The sequence below is a fragment of the Acomys minous genome (genome assembly GCF_964271855.1).
Source record: "Acomys minous genome assembly, chromosome: 1".
NCBI classification, from domain to species: domain Eukaryota; kingdom Metazoa; phylum Chordata; class Mammalia; order Rodentia; family Muridae; genus Acomys; species Acomys minous.
This window is the reverse complement of record NC_140483.1, coordinates 70,944,330-70,958,660: the sequence shown is the minus strand read 5'-3', so window position 1 is coordinate 70,958,660 and position 14,331 is coordinate 70,944,330. Positions and strand designations below refer to the sequence as shown.

Sequence of the window (14,331 nt, the reverse complement as noted above, 5' to 3'; positions counted from 1 at the left end):
ATCGTAGTTCACAAAGAAAGCCTCAACAGATACAAGAGGATTGAAATAATACCCTGTATCCTATCAGATCACCATGGTCTTAGGCTGCAATTCAACAACAACAGAAATAACAAAAAGCCTACACATACACGGAAAATAAACAACTCTCTGCTAAATGACACCTGGGTCAGGGAAGAAATAAAGAAAGAAATCAAGGACTTCCTGAAATTTAATGAAAATGAAGGAACAACATACCCAAATTTGTGGGATACATTGAAAGCAGTGCTAAGAGGAAAATTCATAGCACTAAGTGCCTTTAAAAAGAAATTGGAAGCATCGCACATAAGCATCTTAACGACACAACTGGAAGCCCTAGAAAAAAAGGAAGCAGAAAAAGCCAAGAGGAATAGACATCTGTAAATAATCAAACTCAGGGGTGAAATTAACAAATTAGAAACTAAGAAAGCAGTCCAAAGAATCAACAAAACCAAGAGCTGGTTCTTTGAGAAAATCAACAAGATAGACAAACCATTAGCCAAACTAACTAAAAGGCAGAGAGACAGTATTGAAATCAACAAAATCAGAAATGAAAAGGGAGACATAACAACAGACACTGAAGAAATACAGAGAATCATAAGATCCTACTTCGAAGGCATATATGCCACAAAATTTGAAAATCTAAGGGAAATGGACGGTTTTCTTGATCAATTTCACTTGCCAAAATTGAGTGAAGAACAGATAAATAAGCTAAATAGTCCCATTTTCCCTACAGAAATAGAAGCAATCATTGAGAGTCTCCCAACCAAAAAAAACCCAGGGCCAGATGGTTTCAGTGCAGAATTCTACCAGACCATAAAGGGGACACTAATACCGATACTCTTCAAGCTACTCCAAAAGATACAAATGGATGGAGCATTACCAAATTCATTCTATGAAGCCATAGTCACATTGAAACCTAAACCTCACAAAGACCCAACAAAGAAAGAGAATTCAGACCAATTTCTCTTATAAATATTGATGCAAAAATACTCAACAAAATACTTGCAAAACAAATACAAGAACACATAAAAGATATCATTCATCATGACCAGCTAGGCTTCATTCCAGGCATGCAGGGATGGTTTAATATACGGAAATCCATCAATGTATTCCACCATATAAACAAACTGAAAATAAAAAAACCACATGATCATCTCCTTAGATGCAGAGAAAGCATTTGATAAAATCCAACACCCATTCATGTTTAAAGTTTTAGAGAGATTGGGAATACAAGGCACTTTCCTCAACATAATAAAGACTATATACAGCAAACCAATAGCCAAAATCAAATTAAATGGTGAGATACTCAAGGAAAATCCTCTAAAATCGGGAACAAGGCAAGGCTGTACACTCTCTCCATATCTCTTCAATATAGTACTCGAAGTTCTAGCCAGAGCAATAAGACAACAAAAGGAGATCAAGGGTATCCAAATGGGAAAAGAGATGTCAAATTATCCCTATTTGCAGATGATATGATAGTGTACATAAGTGACCCTCAAAATTCCACCAGAGAACTCCTACAGCTGATAAACACCTTCAGCAAATTGGCTGGATACAAAATTAACTCCAAAAAGTCAGGAGCTTTCCAATACATAAATGACAAGCTTGAAGAGGAAGAAATTAGGAAAACCACACCCTTCACATTAGCCACAAGCAATGTAAAAAATTTAGGAGTTACTCTAGCCAAGCAAATGAAGAACTTGTTTGAAAAAAATTTCAAAACTCTGAAGAGATAGAAGATGACATGAGAAGATGGAATGACCCTCCTTGCTCATGGATGGGGAGAATTAACATAGTAAAAATGCCCATCTTACCAAAAGCAATCTACAGATTCAATGCAATCTTTATCAAAATACCTACACAATTTTTAAAGACATTGAAAGTTCAATTCTGAACTTCATATGGAAAAACAAAAAACCCAGAATAGCTAAAACAATCTTGTACAATAAAAGATCCTCCGAAGGAATCTCCATACCAGACCTCAAGCTGTACTATAAAGCAGCAGTAATTATAACAGCATGGTACTGTCACAGCAACAGGCTGGTTAATCAGTGGAATCTAATCGAAGACCCAGACATGAATCCACACATATGGTCACTTGATTTTTGACAAAGAAGCCAAATCCATTGAATGGAAAAAGGATAGCGTCTTCAACAAATGGTTCTGGTCTAACTGGATGTCTATGTGTAAAAAAATGCAACTGGACCCATATTTGTCACCTTGCACAAAACTCAAATCCAAGTAGATCAAAGACCTCAAAATAAAATCAGAGACACTAAGTTAGATAGAAGAAAAAGTGGGGAAGAGCCTGGAACACATTGGCACAGGAGACAACTTCCTGAACAGAACACCAACAGCCCAGACATTAATGTCAACAATTAATAAATGGGACCTCATGAGGCTGAGAAGCTTCTGTAAGGCAGGAGACACTGTCAAGAGAACAAAGCGACAGCCTACAGACTGGGAAAAGATCTTCACCAACCCTACATCTGACAAAGGTCTAATATCCAAACAATATAAAGAACTTAAGAAATTAAACACTACCAAACCAAATAACCCAATTGAGATGGGTTGGAACTAAACAGAATTCTCAACAGAGGAATATCAAATGGCTGAGAAACACTTAAAGAAATGCTCAACCTCCTTAGTCATCAGGAAAATGCAAATCAAAACAACTCTGAGATTCCATCTTACACCCATTAGAATGGCTAAGATCAAAAATTCAAGCGACACCACATGCTGGCAAGGATGTGGAGAGAGAGGAATGCTCCTTCATTGCTGGTGGAAATGCAAACTAGTACAGCCACTTTGGAAATCTCTCTGGTGCTATCTCAGAGAACTGGGAATAAGGCTTCCGCAAGACCCAGCTATTCCACTCCTTGGAATATACCCAGAAGATGCTCCAGCACACAGCAAGAAAATTTGCTCAACCATGTTCATAGCAGCCTTATTCATAATAGACAGATCATGGAAACAGCCTAAGTGCCTCTCAGTAGAAGAATGGATAAAGAAACTGTGGTATATTTACACTATGGAATACTACTCAGCTATTAAAAACAAGGAATTCCCAAAATTTGTGGACAAATGGATTGAACTAGAAATGATCATACTGAGTGAGTTAACCCAGAAGCAGAAAGTGTTAAATGATCTATACTCACTTATATCTGCATACTAGCCCAAGTGGCATGTCCCATGAAAATCTTCACTTACCCGGAAACTGAGACAGAGTGGAGGACATCCTATTGGGACTCTAGATGAGAGAAGCATGGGAGAATAGCAAAGTAGAAGGATCCAGAGGATCCTAGAAACCTACAAGAATATTATGATAGGCAGATTTGGGCCCAGGGGTCCTGCTCAAACTATGGCACCAGCCAAGGACAATACATGCCATAAACTTCAAACCCCTACCCAGATCTAGCCAATGGACAGGACATTCTCAACAGTTGAGTGGAGAATAGGATCTGACTTTCACACGTACCCTGGTGCCTCATATTTGACCACATCCCCTCAATGGGGAGACCTGGTGGCACTCAGAGGAAGGATAGCAGGCTACCAAGAAGAGACTTGATACCCTATGAGCATATACAGGGGGAGGAAGTCCCCCTCAGTCACAGTCATAGAGGAGGGGAATAAGGGGAAAATGGGAGGGAGGGTGGAATGGGAGGATACACCTGTCCTTACTTCTACTTCTGACAGCAGGCTGTCTAACTGTGAACAAGCAGGACACTGGGAAATTGACTGTCCAACTTTGCAGAAACTAAGACCAGTCCTTCAACGTTCTTGCTTTACAGAAAAGTCTGTCATATATTATGGGCCAATAGGCTGAAGTTTGATGCCCCAGTGACACAGTTGATTGTCCAGGCAGCCAGATGCCTCTGTCATTTATGTAGTTCCGGAAGCTGCTTGTTCTACACTTCCTACATACTTAAGTAATATTATTTCCTTCTCAAGTCTTTGATGGGGTTGAAGACTAGATAGTCACAGTCTTACTAGAATTAAACTTAGTTGTTTAAGAATGAAGACAATGTTTTAGGCCTAAAAAGATGTTTTTAGGTTGATAAATGTAAGTTATGATAAGAAAGTAATGTGTGTATAGAACTTTGGACTCACCAGGATAGATAATGGAATACTTTTCCAAGGTTGCTGCACACAAATGGACTGGACATTGTAAATGTAATTCCTGATAATTCTCATAATTATTTTTATTGTATATAGTTTATTAACATTAGAGAAAAGGCTGGGTTTTTGTTTATGCTTTGTGTTTTTGACAAAATGGGGCACATGTAGTGGAAGTTTTGGTTTCTTTAAAACCCAGTTATATTATGTTTTTGTTTTAATCTCAAGTATGGGATATTGGTCTGCTTTTAGTTTGTCTATAGCTTATAAGTGTCTTGTGCAGGCTCAGAGAGGAGCATGGTCTTCAGCAGCTGAGATACTTGAACTCTGAGGACTCAGAGTTTATAAATACTATAGCCCAGAGACAGAAGGCTTTGAGAAAACATTTTGAGGAGACACTCTGAGGAGGAAGAAGCCTGCTGCTGGTTCATCCTACTGCTGGGTTTACTGTTTTCTGTTTTGCTGGACTGCTGGACAGACTGACTACAGATTGGAATTACCCCCAAGGAACTAAGTCTAAATAAGTCTATGTCTGTCCCCTGTCTCTTCTAACCTTCTTTCTCTCCTACTTAGTGCTGGGGAATTGGAAGGGAGGTAAATTCATAAAGAACCTCAAATAAAATAGATTTTTTAAAAGTAAAAAAGAAAAGAAAAGAAAATCTTCCCATCACATAATAATCAAAACACAAAATATGCAGAACAAAGAAAAATATTAAAAAACAGCAAGGGAAAAGGGCCAAGTAACATATAATGGCAAACCCATCAGAATTGCACCCAACTTCTCAGCAGACCATAAAAGCCAGAAAGGCATGGACAAGGTCCTGCAAACCTTAAAAGACCACAGATGCCAAGCCAGACTACTATACCTAGCAAAACTATCAATAAGCATTGATGGAGAAAACAAGATATTCCATGAAAAAAACAAATTCAAACAGTACCTTTTGACAAATCTGGGTTTATAGAAGTTACTAGAAGTAAAACTCCACCCCAAAAGGACAAGCTACAAGCAAAATTACATGAGAAATAGATAACTACACCATCGTAAAAACACCACCACACAAACTCTGTACTGCAACCAACATCAAAATCAAGGGACTAACAGTCACTGGTCATTAATATCTCTCAACATCAATGGTCTCAATTCCCCAATAAAAAGATGCAGACTAACTGAATGGATGCATAAACAAGACCCAACATTCTTCTGCATTAAAGAAACAAAGCTTGAACCATACATTGATCCCCACATATTAATAGTGAGAGACTTCAACACTCCACTTTCACCAAAGGATAGGTCAAAGAACCAGAAACTAAACTGAGAAATAATGACACTAACCAACATCATGAATCAAATAGATCTAACAGACATCCACAGAACTTTTTCCCAAACACAAAGGATTATACCTTCTTCCAGCACCCCATGGAACATTTTCCAAAACTGACCATATACTAGGTCACAAAGCAAACCTCAACAAATACAAGAATATTGAAATAATACCTTGTATCCTATCAGATCACCATGGTTTAAGGCTGGACTTCAACAACAACAGAAATAACAAAAAGCCTACACACACATGGAAACTAAACAACTCTCTATTTAATGACACCTCAGTCAAGAAAGAAATAAGAAAGAAATTAAGGACTTCCTGAAATTCAAGGAAAATGATGGAACAACATGTCCAAATTTGTGGCATACATTGAAAGCAGGGATAAAAGGAAAGCTCATAGCACTAAATGCCTTTATAAAGAAATTTGATATATCCCATATAAGCAACTTAATGATACATCTGGAAGCCCTAGGAAAAAAGAAGCATAAACACCGAAGAGGAGCAGATGTCTGGAAATAATCAAACTCAAGACTGAAATCAATAAATTAGAAACAAAAAGAACAACTCACAGAATCAACAAAACCAGGAGGTGATTCTTTGAGAAAATAAAAAAGATAGACAAACCGTTAGCCAAACTAACTAAAAGGCAGAAAGATACTTTTTTGAGTTAATTTTGTATCCAGACATTTTGATCAAAGTGTTCATCAACTGTAGGAGTTCTCTAGTAGAATTTTGGGGGTCACTTATGTACGCTATCACACCATCTGCAAATAGGGATATTCAATGGAAAAAAGGATAGCATCTTCAAGAAATGGTGCTGGTCTAACTGGATGTCTACATGTAGAAAAATGCAAGTAGACCTATATTTATCATCATACACAAAACTCAACTCCAAGTGGACCTCAACATAAAATCAGAGATACTAAATCTTTTAGAAGAAAGAGTAGGGAAGATCCTGGGACTCATTGGCACAGGAGAAAACTTCCTGAACAGAAAGAACACCAACAGCCCAGACATTAATGTCAACAATTAATAAATGGGACCTCATGAGGCTGAGAAGCTTCTGTAAGGCAGGAGACACTGTCAAGAGACCAAAGCGACAGCCTACAGACTGGAAAAAGATCTTCACCAACCCTACATCTGACAAAGGTCTAATATCCAAACAATATAAAGAACTCAAGAAATTAAACACCACCAAGCCAAATAACCCAATTGAGAAATGGGGCTTGGAACTAAACAGAGAATTCTCAACAGAGGAATATCAAATGGCTGAGAAACACTTAAAGAAATGCTCAACCTCCTTAATCATCAGGGAAATGCAAATCAAAACAACTCTGAGATTCCACCTTACACCCATCAGAATGGCTAAGGTCAAAAATTCAAGCGACACCACATGCTGGTGAGGATGTGGGGAGAGAGGAACACTCCTTCATTGCTGGTGGGAATGCAAATTAGTACGGCCACTTTGGAAATCTATCTGGTGCTATCTCAGAAAAATGGGAATAGGGCTTCCTCAAGACCCAGCTATTCCACTCCTTGGAATATACCCAGAAGATGCTCCAGCACACAAGAAAATTTGCTCAACCATGTTCATAGCAGCCTTATTCATAATAGCCAGAACATGGAAACAGCCTAAGTGTCCATCAGTAGAAGAATGGATAAAGAAACTGTGGTACATATACACTATGGAATACTATTCAGCTATTAAAAACAAGGAATTTCTGAAATTTGTGGATAAATGGATTGAGCTAGAAATGATCATACTGAGTGAGTTAACCCAGAAGCAGAAAGTGTTAAATGATCTATACTCACTTATATCTGCATATTAGCCCAAGGGGCATGTCCCACGAAAGCCGTCACTTACCAGGAAACTGAGACAGAGGGGAGGACATTCTATTGGGACTCTAGATGAGAGAAGCATGGGAGAATGGCAAAGTAGAAGGATCCAGAGGGTCCTAGAAACCTACAAGTAGAACATTATGATAGGCAGATATGGGCCCAGGGGTCCCACTCAAACTGAGGCACCAGCCAAGGACAATACAGGCGGTAAACCTTGAACCCCTACCCAGATCTAGCCAATGGACAGAGCATTCTCCACAGTAGAGTGGAGAGTGGGATATTACTTTCTCACATACTCTGGTGCCTCACCTTTGACCATGTCCCCTGGAGGGGGAGACCTGGTGGCACTCAGAGGAAGGACAGCAGGTTACCAAGAAGAGACTTGATACCCTATGAACAAATACAGGGGGAGGTAATCTCCCTCAGGAACTCAGGAACAGTCATAGGGAGGGGAATAAGGGGAAAATGGGAGGGAGGGAAGAATGGGAGGATACAAGGGATAGGATAACCATTGAGATGTAACAAGAATAAATTAATAAAGGAAAAAAATCAAATGGAAAAAAGAAAAAATAATAATAAAAAAAGAAAAAAAAGATGGGCTCTAAATTAAATAGAGAATTCTCAACAGAGGAATATCGAATAGCTCAGAAACACTTTTTTAAAATGCTCAATATCCTTAGTCATTAGAGAAATGCAAATCAAAATGACTCTGGGATTCCATCTTACACCCATTGGAATGGTCAAGATCAAAAACTCAAGTGACAGCACATTCTGGCGAGGATGTGGAGAAAGGGGAACACTTTCATTGCTGGTGGGAGTGCAAACTTGTACAACCACTTTGGAAATCAACCTAGCACTATCTCAGAAAACTGGGAATAAGGCTACTTCAAGACCCGGCAATTCCACTCCTTGGAATATGCCCAGATGATGCTCCACCACACAAGGATATATGCTCAACCATGTTCATAGCAGCCTTTTTTATACTAGCCAGAACCTGGAAACAACCTAAATAGCCTTCAGTCGAAGAATGAATAAAGAAACTGTGGTTCATTTATACTATGGAATACTACTCAGCTATTAAATCAAAGAAATCCTGAAGTTTGTGAGCAAATGAATGGAACTAGAAATGGTCATACTGAGTGAGTTAACCCAGACTCAGAAAGACTTACATGGTATCTACTCACTTATAGTTGAACACTAGCTCAAAAGGGATGTCTCATGAAAATCTTTATTTACCAGGAGCTTGGGATAGATGCCAGGACCTCCTATTGGGACTCTAGGTGAGAGAAGTATGAGAGAGTGGGCAAATAGAAGGATCCAGAGAATCCTAGAAACCTATAAGAAGAACATCATGATGGATGGATCTGGACCCATGGGGGTCTGCTCAAACTACCGCACCAACCAAGGACAATACATGCAGTATATTGTGAACCACTACTCAGATCTAGCCAATAGACAAGACATTATCCACAGTTGTGTGGAGAACAGGGACTGACTCTGACATGAACTCTAGTGCCCCATATTTGCCAACTTCTCCATGGTGGGGAGGCCTGGTGACACTCCAAGAAAGAATAGGGAGGTTACCAACATGAGACTTGATAGGCTGTGACCATATGGTGGGGGAGCAGGTCCACTTCTGTCACAGACCTAAGGGAGGGGAATAGGGTGAAAGATGGAGGGAGGGAGGGAGGGAGGAATGGGGGGAGATAAGCAAGAGATGTAATCTGAATAAATTAATTTTTAAAAAGAAGAAGAAATGAATATGTAGTCCAGGCCCTCAATGAACTGACCATGCAGTGATACAAAGGAAAAATTGCCCCTATGAGTGCCGTCGCTTTATCATGTGAACCTGAACAAGATGACGGTCCTGGCTATATTGTACACTAACCACAGCAGTCTACATACAAATCTAACTCCTTCCCTGGACTTCCTTTCTCTTTTCTTTCTGGTCTTATCCTGTGACTGGAAGAGATTAAACTAACCTCTAAGGACACACAGGGAGATAAATTTCCATGACAATTGTAAATTCCATCAAGTTGACAATTATCAGAATACCATATCTTTGAGCACATAAACATGCCAAGAAGTTTCTTCAGAAATGAAGCCTGCTATTTTACGCCATCAGCAACCAGAGATGCTCGAACTGATCTGCCATCAGGGAGGCACAGGATAAAGTAGGGGGGACTAACTGTTCTGAAGCCTATAGCGTTCTCCACCTCAACCCTCAGGCAACGTGTGACAGAAGTGCTCAGCAGCTGCACAATGAACGCCTCCATATCTTAGTCCTGATCATTCCTGCAGAGGAATTATCTCTAAGGGCTCTCTTTGAACCATCAGTGTCTTAAGAGCTTTGATCCATCCCCAGCAGCTGCCATTGAAAACTAAAAAAAACCACAGCAATCAGGAAATTCATAGCCGTGGGCAGCCCTTGATTCGCATTCTACAGAGATTTCCTGCCTCTGACTAGAAGGGGGTGCTTATCTGCGCTGCCAGGAACCAGGCTGCAATCTTGGGACATTAGTTCTAGAAACTGAAAATAATCCATAATAAATAATGAGAGCAAGGGAAAAACAGGAGTTCAATAACAAAGGCGGGGGAAAGGCACATCAGCCTTTGGTGCTCAAAGCTACATGGATGCGTGTTTCTCAAGGCAACAGCCTGTTAAAGTTTACCCCCTTCCATGAGTGCTCAAAGAATCAAAATCCGTCTCTAGATATAAATGACCCCACACTTGCACTTCAGATATTCAGGGGAAGGCTCTATTCAGACACATTGATACTGTCTCTGAGAATGACTGTTCCTTGTATTCAATCACAACTCCCTCCAGGTCTTCTACCTGCTAGATTTTTTTTTCCGAGAACAGTTAAAAGCAAGACATCATGGATATATGAATTCCAAAAACCTACATCTACATCCCAGGCACCCAGAGCCAGCTTACTCCGGACTGCTTCAAGCAAGGCCGTACACATTATAGATGTGGCTTAATGGCAAAGCATCCATAGAAAGCTAGGCTTAACTACCCAGCCTCCATGGGCCACATACAGACATAGCTAATAGTGAAAGCAAGAAAGGAAAGGTTATTCAATGCAGGTGCATAAGAAAGAAGAACAAAGATGTCCAGGGACCTGCCTCCCCATGTTCATTTTCTGAGTCCTGATAGGATGTCCAGGTTAAACAGAAGACAAGAGGTGTGAATAACTAAGCAGTCTCAGTCTAGGAATGCTCCTGCCCATCACTGACCCATCATTGCCTTGGCTCCAGCCTTTCCTGCAAGGTGGTCCATCAAGTTGTCAGAACTGTGTGAAATTTCTTTCTGAAAAAATGAATACACACACACACACACACACACACACACACACACATACACACTTTGCTAACATCTGACTCCAGGCCTTTCTTTACTCCCAGAATAGGATTCCAGGAAAAAAAATTGAATTCCTTGGCATTCACTTTTTTAGTAGTCTGATAAACAAAGGCAAGGGGTATAAGTATACCTTTAAAATATTCCTTCCAGGATGGTTGCATGCAAGGCAGAGAAGACCAGAAGACTATGGAAGCTAAAGAATGTCTCAAATCAAACCTACCAACTATGATCCAGGCTCTTGTCTTGTGTAGAAGGAGCCCTATTCTCTCTCTCTCTCTCTCTCTCTCTCTCTCTCTCTCTCTCTCTCTCTCTCTCTCTCTCTCTCTCTCTCTGTCTTTCTCTGTCTGTGTGTGTGTGTGTGTGTGTGTGTGTATGTGTGTGTGTGTGTGTGTATGTGTGTGTGTGTGTCTGTGTGTGTGTGTGTCTGTGTCTGTCTGTCTGCTCAGATATCCAGAATGGTCTGGGTCCAGCAAGTGTTCTCCAAGGCCCTCACTCTGTTTACACTACACAAGCCCACAAGGCCCAGCATTGGAAATCACCTCTTTCCCTTGGAACATTAGTTCTATAAAGACCATTCAACCTTGCATCATCCTGGCACACAACACATAGAGGCAACACAGCAGAGCACAGCCCATGCTACAGTCATGCTCAAGTTAATTTTAGCCATGTGTACCGACTGCAAAAACAAAGGAAACTCTGAACGTCCACAAATGTACTGGATTTTATTTTTCTAAAAAAAATTTTTTTGGATAGTGTTTCTCAGCTTCAGCTGCAAGGAAGCTCAGGTCCAACTTTGCAATGACCTCTCATACCTGCCGAGAACCATAGTTTATAAGACACTGTTCTCATTGTCATGACAAAATGCCTGACAAAAGCAGCTTATAAAAGTGTTTATTTTAGCTCATAATCTGAAGGTATGGGCCATCATGGCACTGAAGTTGTGCTAGCAAGAACTTGAAGCAGCCGGTTACATTATACATACAGTCAGGAATCAGAAATCAAAGCATGCTAGTGGTACTCTCCTCACTTTCTCATAGAAAGGTGCTGCCTACCATTAAGATGGGTCTTCCCACTGCAGCTAGCCCAGTCTAGGAAGCCCCTCGCAGGCATGCAGAGAGGCTTGTCTCCTAGGAGATTGAAAGTCTGTCAGGCTTATAGAATTAACCATCACACCTAGTATCAACTACTGTATCAGAGTCACTTCCTCAGCATTTACTTCACTGTAAGACCATGACCTCCTTGAACCGGTGTGTTTACTGTGTATGCACATGGCAAGAAGGAGAGCGGGGAGACTGAGGAAGGATGGACGTGTAGAGAGAGGGAGACACAGAGGGAGAGAGAAGAGAGCAGAAAGCACAGAGTGGAAATGGCATGAAGAGGAATCTCAAACCTGGGCTACTTCACCAGGCTTTATTCAGAAGCTGTGTAAGCCCTCCCTTCCCCCATCTCAGAAATAATGTTACGTAGGTTGAGCAGCCAAAGAGTCACTTCCTGAGATGATTTATAAACACGGGTGATTCCTGATTAAAATGAAGTCATACATTTCAGAGAAGTCAGATAAAAATTAGGGACTCGCTCAGAAAGTACTCAGAAGCGACCAGACAACCAAGGAGATGAAAGCCTGTGAATATGAAAAGGACATGCCTGCTGACTGTGTAATAATTAGCTTACCTTCAGACAGAGCCTGCAGAATGGAGCCAAACGCTATGCGGAATAATTTAATGACATCCGAACCAAGGTCATCCTTGGATGCTTCGTTCTTGGGATTCAGACCAGTTCATAAATGGTAGTTAATGGCCCATTCCAAGGAGAATCTCTGCATACCTAATGTTTGTAGATGACATTTTAGAATATGTGTCTCTTCCTAGTTACATATACAAGGGAATCTGTGATCGGGTACTTGCCATATAGCCCAAAATATAAGGAATATGTATTCTTTTTACTAAATATTTCTATGTATCTATTGCATGGTGATGATTACATCCTCATCTCCTCTCATCACATAATTTAACATGTGACTTGAAAGCAGTGATGGGTGTGAAAGATATCCCACTACAATAGAGACCTATAATATAGTACACCAGAGATGGTACTTTTCTTGTTACTATGATGAAATACTTGACAGAAGCAACTTTCAGAAGAAGGGGTTTACTCTTGCTCGTATTTTGAGGGTAGAGTCCATCACAACAAGGAAGGCCTGAGGCAGAGTGTGAGGCAGCTGGTCATACTGCATCTGCAGTAGGGAACAAGACGGAGATGGATACTAGCACTCAGATCACTTTTTCTTTAGGCAGTCCAGGATCCCAGCCCATTGGATGGTGCTGCCCATAACTAGGATGGGTCTTCTTACCTCCATTGCCCAGTCTAGATACTCCCTCACAGACAAGCCTAGAGATTTGTTTCCATGGTGATTCTAGATCCTATGTAGTTGACCTTCAAGATTAACCCATACAGAGGGCAATCTTGTTGGATGTTCTAGGAAGACAAATATTCTGCACAGTTCACATCTTTTGATTGCAGTGATTTCCATAACTGGCAACAAGATTAAGCTGGACCTCACCTGGGAGGGTGTCCAAAGCATAGTCCCTATTTCCAAGAAATGTATAATCTATTTATAGAGATGACATCACGAATGATCCCTTTCCCTTTAGGGATAAGTGAAGCAAAGAGCCTCGGACTTTGTTAGTGACAGAACCAGATATAGGATCCAGCCCTGAGTTTATGTAGGTTTATGTAGGCTATGTGCAAGGCTTCTAGTACCATCCTCACATCATTCAAAGATACCCATTTATGTTTCAAAGAGCCAGTCACCACCAGTCTCCCATTCTTTGTGCCTGGAGACTGTTTTTGCTACAAATAAATGGGAAATCTTGAAGGCCATAGATAGGCTAACTACACTGCTTCTCAGCTGCTATACATGTAGATGTGTCAAGGAATCACATCTTGCCTCATTCATACACTTATGATAAATGATGCCATAACAATAACAAGAGAAACCTTTAAGGGAACCTGGCCCTAGCTGAGGTGTTCCAAGTCTGTCCTCTCTGTACAAGTGAGTGCAAATGCAAAGCAGTGTGAGGGCATAAGAAAACAGAATCAGATCTCCCTTGATAGTCTGGAAAGAGCCAGAAGCTGGATCTCTGAAGACAATTGAGCTCACAAGATCTACAAGGGAGAGTGTGACTACTGATGGAATGAGCACCACAGAGAGGCTGGAAAAGGCCCAGCATGTTTGAGGAGTCACATAGGTTGATAGGCTAAAAAGCAGGTCCTAGAGGAAAGAAGAGATGCTAGAGAGCTCAGCAGCCAATGACCTCCTCCTATTTGGCCTGAGGCACTGCACTATTCACCACTTTAGAGACCCTGGAGATGATCAAAAGTCTCTGTTCCAGGTGGTAAATTGAATCATAGTAGGCAAGAGGTGTCTTCTGAAATAAGCCCACTCATTTTGATGTATCCTAACAGGACATTGCTCTGTGGAAGTAATGGTCCAGACTTCCAGGCTGCTTCACGCCCATCAGACAACACAGCTGCATCCAGGTCTTGGGAAATGTTCCAGGCAGAAATAGGATCTATGATGGAAGGACTGATCACCGTGACCACAGTTGTGTGAATGCAAAAGTCTCACCTTGAATGAGACAGAACGTCATTGGTACCATCAATTCAGAG

The 14,331-nt window shown here is 40.7% G+C and overlaps 1 long non-coding RNA gene across 1 annotated transcript in view; it reads right to left on the bottom strand.

The window, feature by feature from the left end:
* Positions 1-12,429, bottom strand: part of LOC311593478 — a 56,929-nt gene extending 44,500 nt beyond the window's left edge. The window contains exon 1 of the long non-coding RNA XR_014777721.1: positions 12,334-12,429. This is a non-coding gene — a long non-coding RNA (uncharacterized lncRNA). The remainder of the gene's footprint in view (positions 1-12,333) is intronic.
* Positions 12,430-14,331: the final 1,902 nt, after the last annotated feature.